The sequence below is a fragment of the Enhydra lutris genome, unplaced genomic scaffold (assembly GCF_002288905.1).
Source record: "Enhydra lutris kenyoni isolate GAN:26980312 unplaced genomic scaffold, ASM228890v2 scaffoldscaffold47, whole genome shotgun sequence".
NCBI lineage: Eukaryota > Metazoa > Chordata > Mammalia > Carnivora > Mustelidae > Enhydra > Enhydra lutris.
In genome coordinates, this window is record NW_019154131.1 from 9625209 (window position 1) to 9637458 (window position 12250).

Genomic DNA, 12250 nt, shown 5'->3' on the forward strand with positions numbered 1-12250 from the left:
CATTTGACAAAATTCAACATTCATTCATGATAAAATCTCTCAACAAAGTAGGTATAGTGGAAATGTACCTCAACATGGGCCATATATGACAAGCACACATCTGAATCATGTCGAATGATGAAAAGCTGAAAACCTTTCTTCAAAGAGCAGGAAAAAGACAAGGAGTGCCCATTCTTACCACTCCTATACAACCATACTACTGGAAGTCTTAGCTGGAGCTATCAGACAAGATAAAAAAGATAGCAGAATTCAGAAGGAAGATGTATAATTGTTTCTATTTGCAGACAGCATGATTTTATACACTGAAAATCCTAGACTCAAGCAAAAACTGTTATATCTATGGATGAATTCAGTAAGGTTGCAGGGTACAAAATTAACACACAAAAATCAGTAGCATTTCTACATACTAACAACAAAATTTCTGAAAAAGGAATAAAGAAATCGATCTCATTTACAATAGCATTAAAACAATAAAACACTTGGGAATAAATTTAACTAAAAAGGTGAAAGATCTCTACACTGAAAACTAGAAGACATTGATGGAAGAAATCAAAGAAGACAGAAAGAAATGGAAAGGTATCTCATATTCATGGATTGGAAGAATGAATATTGTTAAAATGTCAATGCTACCAAAAGCCACCTGTGGATTCAATGCATTCCCTGTCAAGAGTCTAATGACTTTTTTACAGAAGTAGGAAAAACATTTCTATAATTTGTATGGAACCACAAAGATCTATATGGATTGCTTATGGATAGCTAAAGAAATCCTGAGAAAGAAGAATAAAGCAGGATATATCACACTTCCTGATTTCAAGCTATACTATAAAGTTCTGTCATCAAAACAGTATGGTACTGCATAAAAACAGACAAACAGACAAATGGAACAGAATCAAAAGCTCAGAAATAAACCCAAGCATAGTCAACTAATCTTTGATGAGGGAGCCAAGAATACCCAATGGAGAAAAAACAGTGTCTTCAATGAATGGAGCTGTAATAATTGGATATTCACAAGTAAGAGAATGAAACTGGACCCCTCTCTTATACCACTCATAAAAAGGAAACCCAAATGGGTTAAAGACTTAAATGTAAGACCTGAAACCATGACTCCTAGAAGAAACTATGGGAACAAGCTCCTTGAATGGGGTCTTGGTAATGAATTCTGGATATGACACCTAAAGCACAAGCAACAAAATAAAAGATAAACAAGTGGGACTACATCGAGCTAAAATGCTTCAACATAGGAAAAGAAACTACCAACAAAGTGAAAGGACATATGGGATGGGAAAAAATATTTGCAAACCATATGCCTAATAGGGGGTTAATATCCAAACATAAAGAACAATACAACACATTAGCAAAATAATAATAATAATAATAATAACCCAATTAAAAATGAGCAAAAAACCTGAATTGACATTTCTCCAAAAAGGACATATGAAAGGGCAGCAGCTACATGAAAAGATGTTCAACATAACCAGTCATTAGGGAAATGCACATTACAACTACAATAAGATATAATCTCACACCTGTTAGAATTGCTGTCTTCAAAAAGGCAAGAGATAACAAAACCTGGCATGGATGTGGAGAAAAGGGAACCCTTGTGCATTATGGGTGGGATTGTAAATTGGTGTAACTACTATGGAAAACAGTATGGAGGATCCTCAAAAAAACTAAATATAGGACTGATGCATGATCTACTAATTCTACTTCTGGGAAATATCCAAAAGTAACAAAAACACTAATTTGAAAAGCTGTTTGCACCCCCATGTTCGTATCAGCATTATTTACAATTGCCAAGACATGGAAACAACCTAGTTGTCCATCGACAGATGAATAGATAGAAATAAAAGTTATGAGATATATATATATATATATATATATATATATATATATACATATATATATACACATATATATATACATACATGAATATTATTCAGCCATAAAAAACACAAGGAAATCTATCATTTACAACAACATGGACCTTGAAGGTATATGTTAAGTGAAATAAGTCAAACAGAGAAAGGCACACTGTATGATCTCATTTATGTGTGGAATCTACAAAAACAAAAAACAAAAAACACAAACTCAGAGAAAAAGACACTAGGCTTTAGTTACCAGAGACCAGGGTGTGGGGTGGGAAGTGAAGGGTGTGGGGTAATTGGAGGAAAGTGACTTTGAGTTCTAACCGAAATATGTACTAGGCATGTAATGTACAACAGGGTGTCTATACTAGCACTATTGTACAGTGTATAGGAAAGTTGTAAAGAGTGTAAATCCTAAGAGTTTTCACAGGGGGGGGGAAATGTTTTCCTTCATACTATTCTTCTCTCTTTTCTTTTTATTGTGTCAGTATGAAAAGATAGATATTAAGTGAACCTCCCGTGGTAATCATTTCACAATGTATGGGAATCAAACCACCATGCTGTATTCCTTAAACTTATATGGTGATGTATGTCAATTATTCCTCAATAAAACTGGAAAAAATGCATTTATAATGCAAGATTGCTCAATTAGATTAATGAAATAGAATAGAGAATTCTAGAGATATACTCATGTCAATGGAAATTCAATATACAAAATGCTATATTCCACAACAATGGAAAAGAACTAAATTATTAAACAAAATCATGTTGAAATAATTTGCTATTTACTGGCCGCCTATTTAGGGAAAAAATTGAGTTATACTCTTAATTCTTATTATACTCAAAAATAAATTCCAGATGACTTTAAAACATACACACACACACACACACACACAAACTAAATAACAAAAACAATAAAAGAATTAGAAAAACACATTGGAAAACATTTTATAGACATCATAAAGGAAAAATGAAGAAAAATTAAAATGAAATGGTGATATTAACAAATTAAAATGTGTATAATAGACTGGAAAAATATAACATCTTCAAAGGACAAGGGATAGAGATCTATAAAATATAGGGATGTTACAAATCAGTAAGAGACAAATCAACAAAAAATGGGTAAAGTATATAAAGAGGCAATTCACAGAAAAAGAAATAAAAGGATATATAGAAAGCATATATAAAAATATGGTCCACTTCCCTGTTAACCCATGAAGTATTTTCTCACTTAATAGATTAGTTAAAATGTACGTATTGATAATGTGCAGTGTTGATGAGGGTGTGGAGGAAAGTTATTTCATGATTTGTTGGTGGGAGTGCAATTTGGAAAACCTGAACTGTACCTTTGGAAGGTAATTTGACAATATGTACCTAATTACTTGTAGTAACTATTTGGTTGATCAATTACATTCTTAGAATCTCTTCTATAAAAATGCTTGCACATATTTACACAGAATCTAAAACAACTTAACTGTCAGTAAGTGTAAATATCTTTAATAACGTTAATGGCATTTCTATTCTATGGAATAATATGCAACAGAGAAAAAGAATAAAATTGGTTTTTTTACTGTTCTTTAATGATCTGCAAGGCATACTGTTATATTAAAAAAACAAACAAATTTCAGAGCACAAAGTATACTATAATTATTTTGTTTTAAATCCCCACATATTTGTGTTAACATATGGAGAAAAATGAAAAATATGCTCCAAACTCTTATCCAGTGAGGGGAAAGGTGGCGATGGAAGGGTGAAGGTCACTTCAGCCAACCAACTTGACCCTGTCACGTATTTCATTGGCAGAGTCAAGATGTGGAGACAGTGACTGACTGACAGAAATCAATTCATTCTTGCCTTCAGTTCCCTGTTACTGGTTGAGATCACATCGGTAGACTTCTTTAGAGTTTACTTACAAAAGATTTCAATAATAACACTTCATGACTGAAATACTATACAGGTGCTAATACCCTCATTTTCTGGGTAAGGCAGGATTAAAGGGATTGTCTAAAATCTCATAGCTGGAAGAGCACTGACGTATCTCCATTGCCTGATACGCCGGAGTAAAGCTCACTGAGTGGACATACTGTGGCTGACAGACTTTATATACTATGAGTCCATGTTAGACCTGACGGAAGGAATACAGTTATTGAAGAACACAGAGTTCCCACTGGGCATTTCTACATGTAACATCATCCCAAATGATGAAGACAGCACTAGTTTTTGACTGACAAGCCCAAGAATTTAAGTGGCTTGATCAGTACCACATGGCTAATCAATAACAGAGTCAGGACTAGACCCCAGCTCTCCTGAGCCTCATCCAGATCCTTCCATCACTCACCTTTCTACTGCATTCCTGTTTTGTACCTGAGTCATTGCAGGTGTAGAATACATGATTGGGGATGGATGCTATACAAAATTTCGGCTGGCTTTTCTTCCCAAGAACCTCAATCCCGTGGTGTAGGGATGGAGCCAGTTAAAAGGTACCTGGAGCAGAAAATGGCAGGAGAAAATGGATTCCAATAGGTTTAATTTTTTAAAGATGTTATTTATTTGTTAGAAAACACGTGCATGAGTGCCAGAGGGAGAGAAAGAAGCAGACCCCCACTGAATAGGGAGCCTGGAGCAGGGTTCAGTCCCAGCACGTGAGATCATGACCTGAGCCAAAGACAGATGCTTAACCCACTGAGCCACCCAGGCGTCCTTAGATTTATTTTTTAGATGAAGAAATGAATGAAAACTAAGGAGGTGAAGTGATTTTTTTCCCATGCTCGACCAGGAAGTGTCATAGACAGTCGCAGAGTGTTGCTCTCCTCCCACTTCCCCATCCCGTCTCAAAGATTAGAAGACCGCACCAAGCATAGGAAATTCCAGAAAGAGCTGAGAGATGAGAGGATGCTCTCATGAAAATTGGGAAGAAAGAATCCAGGTTTGGAAAGAGATAATAAAAGGATGAAGAAGCAGAACTAAAGAGATGAAATCAGTGTTTTAAATATAATCTCACACCTTTTCTTTTATCACTGGAGCTCGGGCCACTTATTTAAGGTTTGAATCCATCCCCTAACCCTTTGTTTTCTTTTTTCTGCCTATTCTATATTTTCTTTTCACACCTTCTTGCCTTCTTTTGCATTAGTTTATTGGCCAGGGTGTCTGTGTGGCTCAGTGGGTTAAAGCCTCTGCCTTTGGCTCAGGTCATGATCTCAGGGTCCTGGGATGGAGCCCTGCATCGGGCTATCTGCTCAGCAGGGAGCCTGCTTCCTCCTCTCGCTCTGCCTGCCGCTCTACCTACTTGTGATCTCCTCTCTCTGTCAAATAAATAAATAAAATCTTTAAAAAATATATAGTTTATTGACTATTTTTCCCTTTATTAGCTTTTTGGTTCTGTATTCTTCTATTCCTTTTAATGTGGTTATCTTACAGATTATGCTCTGTGCCCTGCATTTACAGGGCCTAGAATAAATTCATATTTTTGTCCTTTTCCAAGCAATGGAAGAGTTTACTTACTTTACTTTAACCAAATTTACTCTACTCACAGCTTTTTTGTTGTTGTGCTCATGTGTTTTCATTCTTCACAAATTTTAAATCCCATAGATATTCCTACATAATTTATAAAATTTACATTTTTTAAAAAGTTTACTCAAGTCTTTACTGGTTTTGTTGCTCTTCTTTACTTCCTATATTTCCACTTTTCCATATGGGAACATATGTCCTCTCACTGAAAACTTCTTCTAGTATTTCTTATAGTATGGGACTACTAGCAAGAGTTTTTGAAAGTTTTTGTCTGTCAGAAAATTTCTTTATTTTGCCTTCACTCTTGAAAAAGTTCCTTGCTGGATGTACAGCATTCCAGGTAGAAGGTTATTTTCTTCCAGCACTTTACGATGTATTGTCTTTTGACTTCCATCTTTCCTGTTAAAATGTCAGACTTGTTGTCCCTTTGCAGATAGTATACCTTTTTATTGGCTGCCTTCAAGATTTTTCTCTTTGTCTTTGTGTCTCATTAATTTGACTAAGATGTGCCTAGGTGGATTTTTCTTAGCATTTATCTGCTTGGGATATAAAACACTTTTTGAATTTTGAGTTTAATATCTTTCATCAGTTTTGGAAAATTCTCAGACATTATCACTTTGAATGCCTTTATGTCTCTTGATTTTTTTCTATACTAGTCATTATTTTTCTTTCTTCTTTTTTTTTTTTCATGTTTGTATAGATTTTTTTTTCCTTTCTTCTTTTTCTTTTTCCTTTTTCTCACCATTATTCTTCTTAAGTTTGGATACCTTTTAATAAAACTGGGCTATGCCCAATCTCCTGTTAAGTCTGTCTTCCAAGTTCATTTCAGTTACTGCATTTTCACTTCCAGAACTTCTATTTGATCTTTTATCAATTTTACAGTCTCTTTTTAAAAATATGTTAATTATAGTTACTTTGGCTGGTTTTTTGCATGTTTGTTTTTGTTTTGTTTTGTTTTCTTGTTTGGTTTGTTTGTGGTTTGTTTTGGGTTTTTTTGTTGTTGTTTTGTTTTGTTTGTTTTTTGTGGTTTTTTTTTTTTTTTTTTTTTTTGAGAAAGAATGAGAAGGGTGGGAGGGGCAGAGGGGAAGAAAGAAAGATTCTTAAGCAGGCTCCATGCTCAGTGGGATGCAGATCTCGATCTCATGACCCTGAGATCAAGACCTGAGCTGAAATCAGAAGTCAGACACTCAACCAACTGAGGCACCCAGGAGCCCCTTTACTGGCTGTTTTTATTCCTGGTTTCCTTTGGTCTTGTCTCATGGCATTTCTAGTGTTGTTTGAATGTCAAACATTGCATATCAAAAATTGTACAGGATCTAGATACCTCTTTAACTTTTGTCAGATAGAACAGGACATATCACCTTTGTCCAATCAAACAGGAGTTATTTCAGGACTAGATTTCCTCCTTTTTTGAGCCTCAGCTTGTTTCCAGGTCAACCTTACCGCTAGGGCACAGACCTTCAGATGTCCCAGCTGAAAGCCTTGGGTCTTCACCGGTAACCTCCCTTCCTTGGCAGAACCTGAGCTTGAATTTTTATTTCTGTATCACCTTAAGACAACTGAGAGCTCTGTTTGGTTCCTTGGCACCTCTGTGTTCTGAGAGGTTTGGCACTTCAATTCCTGGCTATCTTCATAGCCTTGGATTTCAATTTTTGTCTTCCAAGCTCTGAGGAATGAAGCTCTTATCAACATCTCTCACCCTTAACAGATGCTCTGTGTTTGGCTTCCTTGCCTATCAACCCACACCCCTTATAAATCAAGGGGAAAAAGTTGCCTAAAATACCAACCTTACCTCAATATGTTTCCCTTCTTTATAGGATCTTGGACTCTCCAATCCTGGCTGCCTGGTAGCTCTTCGATGCCTTAAAAAAGATTTGTTTTTAATTTCATAGAGCTTCTCTAGTTGTTCTCACTTGAAAGTTTGATCTGCTATGAGATATTATTATTAGAAGTAGAACTCCTATAGAAGAAATTGATGTGAAATACTATATTAAGTTTTCTGTTAATCTTTTTAATATATTTTCATACAATTACACATATGATATAATTATCTTGAACACACACACAAATAAACACAAGAATAGTGAAATCTGAATAAGGTCTGTACTACAATATAACGTCAGCTTTGGGGGGAGGCATGCTGAAGAGCCATTGACCCAAGTTATAAGGCTAATAAAGTGGAAAAATTAGTATAGAATTCTTCATTAAATGCTCCTTTGCTTTGATAACAAGAATATTATTTGTTCTCTGTAATAAAATTAGAATATTATAGAAACACATACACATAGGAAGTTGGACTCACTTAAGTACCATCATCCAAAGGAAACCACTGTTAACAATTTGCTGCATATTTATCTGACTTTATGTGACTAGTCATTGTGGTTTGCTGGATAATTTCTAAAGTAACAGCTCTTAATTCTTTTTCTTATGACTTTTTAATAACGTTTTCATTGGTTTCTCTTTTTAGTTTCTTTATAATAGACTCAAGATGTATTTTAAATTTAGAATTCTCAGGGCACAGAACTGTTTTACATATTTTCTTTCTAACATCTTTTTAATCCCTAAATACTCAAGTCCTTCCTTATTTAATATTAGGAGATTTAATGTTAGGACTTCTACTTTTATGTAGCACAATTAAGTGTATATTATGTAACATTTTAAGGTTCCTTGCTCTTCTATGTGTTTATACCCACTTTTTTTTGTTGTATCTATTATAAATCTGCTAGACATGTCATCTATGGGAAACCCATGTGAAGAATTTGTGTCCCCTGGACATTCCTTGGCAAATTTCTGTGGATATATATATTTAATTCAAAATTTAAAATTAAAAAATACATTTTCCAAATATTTTCAAAGGAAACTTCATCTTTGAGAATTGCCCCAATCTTGGTCAAAAGACACCCTTCTTGACATTATAAGATAAACTTTTCTTTTTTTTTTTTACGTTTTATTTATTTATTTGATAGAGACCACAAGTAGGCAGAGAGGCAGGCAGAGAAAGAGGGGAAAGCACGTTCCCTGCTGAGCAGAGAGCCCGATATGGGGGTTCCCCGCTGAGCAGAGAGCCCGATATGGGGCTCGATCCCAGGACCCTGGGATCATGACCTGAGCAGAAGGCAGAGGCTTTAACCCACTGAGCCACCCAGGTTCCCCTATAAGATAAACTTTTAAACAGTTTGCCCGGAAGACATTCACTTTACGGCATTTAAGGTGTTCTCCATCCAGACTTAAGGAAGAAGCAATTTTCTTTGCCACATAAACAAGTGAAATTGTTCTAAGGGGGCTTAAGGAAGCCATGGGCCCTTTAAGGTATATATATATATATATATATATATATATATATATATATATATACTTTTTTTTTTTTTAAGAAAATAGACTGTGCAAAGTCCACTGCTTTCACAGATCAATCATTTGTGAGCATGCCAATTCAACTGGAGTAATTTCCTTTAGCCCATTAGAGAAAAGTTATAGAGAAGCCCGGTGTAATCTTCTGAATTTATGGTATCATCTGAGAAGGGATATTCTGTGACTATGAAAAGTTATAGTAGTTTGAGGCTAAGGAGAGTGGGGGCAAATGGTATGATTACGCCTTCCTTCATGAATCAATTCCAGATGTTGCCATTAGATTCTGTGAGTGTTGAAGGAAAAAATATATATATTGGTGCTACAGAGATCATAGAGTTAATCTAGTTGAAGCTTCTCCTTTTACAGAGGAGGAAACTGAGGTCTGGAAAGACTAATTGTATGTGCAGATCCTACAGTCAGGTGGGAATGGTTCTAGAACCCAGACTTCCCTGTCTAACCCAATAATGTCCAATTTTGGGTTCGCATAAACCACAGCAATCAGGAAGTAGAACTCAGACAGCTTTGAGACAAAAGTTCTTTTTATCCCTTCATTTATCCCTTATGATAGTTCAAAGGCTGTGTTATATAGATAACTGAATAAAAGAAAATGATGAAATGAGAGTTTGGGAGGTGCATTGGTGGGAAAACTGAAAAAGATCTAGGGTCTTTGGTGAGAATACAACCAGAAATATACTAATTCACTGTATTATACGTTACCTCTTTTTAAATGGGATATCCTTGAAAGTTTGACTCTTCATAACTTTTTCTAATAGAAGAAAGGGTATCAAGTATGCCTACCTAGAATCTGTTACTCACTTAAATGGTTTCAAAAAACAATCACTTGAACCATTGTGTGGTTCTTCATATGTCACCCCTACCTAGAATCTGTTACTCACTTAAATGGTTTCAAAAAACAATCACTTGAACCATTGTGTGGTTCTTCATATGTCTAATTAAATTATTTTGCCTCATCATTCCTAGAATATTAGTATCGTGATATACTGATTCAGTGTTTGTTTATTTGGAGGCATTTGGGATGGCTCCTCAGTCAGTCTCCTTTAGAACGAGCACTTTACGAATGCTCATCCACCACTGTTCTTTCCCAGAGGAACTAGAGTCCAACTAGAAGCCCTCACACAGCTTGGAAAGCGCAATTTGCATTTCATGAAAAACAATTTTGAAGTTCTGCATTCTAGCAGAGTGGGCAGGTATATGGGCTTGGATCCCGGAGGAGGAAGATGAGGAGGTAAAATCTCAACACGCAGGATTTTGGTTCACTCCAACTGGGTTACAAAATTGCCAACTGGGTCCGCCTGGGTGGCTCAGTGGGTTAAAGCCTCTGCCTTTGGCTCGGGTCATGATCCCAGAGTCCTGGGATCAAGCCCCACATCGGGCTCTCTGCTCAGCAGGGAGCCTGCTTCCTTCCTCTCTCTCTGCCTCTCTGTCTACTGTGATCTCTGTCTGTCAAATAAATAAATAAATAAATAAAATCTTTAAAAAAAAAATTGCCAACTGATCCTAACCCAAGTTCTAACCTGTGGATTAGATTTGGAAATCTCTATTATTATCTTATTGCTCACATCTGAAGAAGTAACTTATTAAAGTATTAATACAAAAAGCAAATATAGGAGCAACTCGATCAAAAGGCACATTTTATGATTCTAGTTTGCTAAAAGCAAATGGCTTCTAAATTCCAAGCCTTCTAAATTCCAAATGGCTTCTAAATTCTAAATTCCAATTTTCTCATCTGTTAAATGGTGATAATAACCCAGGTATTTTTTGTTTAAGTTCAGTCAAAGTAATGAATGAAAAAGAGCTATTGGGAAATGGGTGGACTGTTGAGGGTTTGTTGTAGGTTGTTGTTAACAGTAGTCCCTCATCTTATAACCACAAAGTACCTGTTCTGAAACCATGGTGCTTATTAGCATTTTCTCATTAATGCTAATAGGTAGAACCTTTAGTTTGAACAATGACAGAGCACAGAGAACAACATAAGACAATAACCACAACCATTTTGCACACCAGATCATGTGGATATATGTAAGAATTTAGGCATTCAGAATGCCCAGGGAGAAAGGAATATCTGGGTATTAGGCTTTAAAAGGTGCAGGAGGGGTGCCTGCATGGCTCAGTTGGTTGAGGGTCTGCCTTCAGGTCAGGTTGTGATCCCAGGGTCCTGGGATCAAGCCCAGGGTCAGGTTCCCTGCTCCACAGGGAATCTGCTTCTCCCTCTCCCTCTGCCCCTTCCCCCTGCTCATGCATTTTCTCTCTTTCTCTCTCAAATAAATAAATAAAACCTTTAAAAAATAAAAATATTAAAAGGTGCAGAAGACTGATAGTTCATAAATTAGTATTAATCTAGAATGATCCTACTACACTCCAAAGAATCCATATTTTTGTAGCTTATGTGACAAGCATGTGGGGTTTAAAACAACTTTTTAGCAAGGGCCACAGTATGAGTACACATTTCAACACAGACAATATGGAGAGGGGACGTCAAGGGGTGCACAGTCATTTGAACTACAGAAGATGCTGGGTATTATTAGAATATGCTGACTGTGTGGTACTTGTATATGTTCAATAAATTCCACCTAAGAGATATTGCAGAGTATAAGTTCTGTCTTCTCTAAACATCCTTTTTATTGGCGTCATAAAATCAATTTAAAAGTCTATCTAGATGGTGATAAGAAAATAGTCAGGTTGGTATTATAACCAAGATCTCATTACCAAGAAACAGCAACACAAAATACACAGCAGCCCTTACAGAATGGTCCCTATTTCGTGCCATCAAATCCAGTTCTTAATATTTCAACATGAATCATACTCTAGTAGGAAATGTGTCAGTAGACACTTTTAAGCACTGGCCAAAAAAAGCTTCTTCTGGTAAGTGTTCCTTCCTTCAGGACTTACTCGGAAATAGGTGGCAATGACATTTGCATTCTGAATTCTCTTGGAAACTTTCTCTTACGTTTCTCTCCTGGGGCTGCCCTCCAGCAAAGGCTCAAGGCCAGGTCAAGCCTATGATCTGCCTGTGTTCGAGTGAATGAACAAAGACGAAGCAATTCTTTCCTATCAGGAAGCATGGTGATAAAAGGGACCCAGACCCCGTGGTCACCTCGATCTCCATTTCCATTTGCAGCCACTTTAAGACTTAGCAACGTCACGGTCGCTGACTCTTACTACTTTTCCTAATAATCCAAGAAGCTTTTACCCAAAGTAAGTTCATCAGGACCCAAAGAGTATAATTTTGGAAACATGGCATCAAGATCTTTAATCTAGGAAAAAAGATTCTACAAACTCCATTGAATAAAAGGCCTCCAAGAGAGCTCACTAGGAAAACATATCTTTCTTTTATTTATTTATTTTTTTCATAGTGATAAGAACACCCAAAATCAGACTCTGGCAAATCAAATCAAGAGGGAATGTATGAATTCCGAGGGGCAGCATGCTTTTTGGAAAAGATTTTAGAAGGAAAAAGCAGACCCAGCATATATATATATATATATATATATATATATATATATATATAT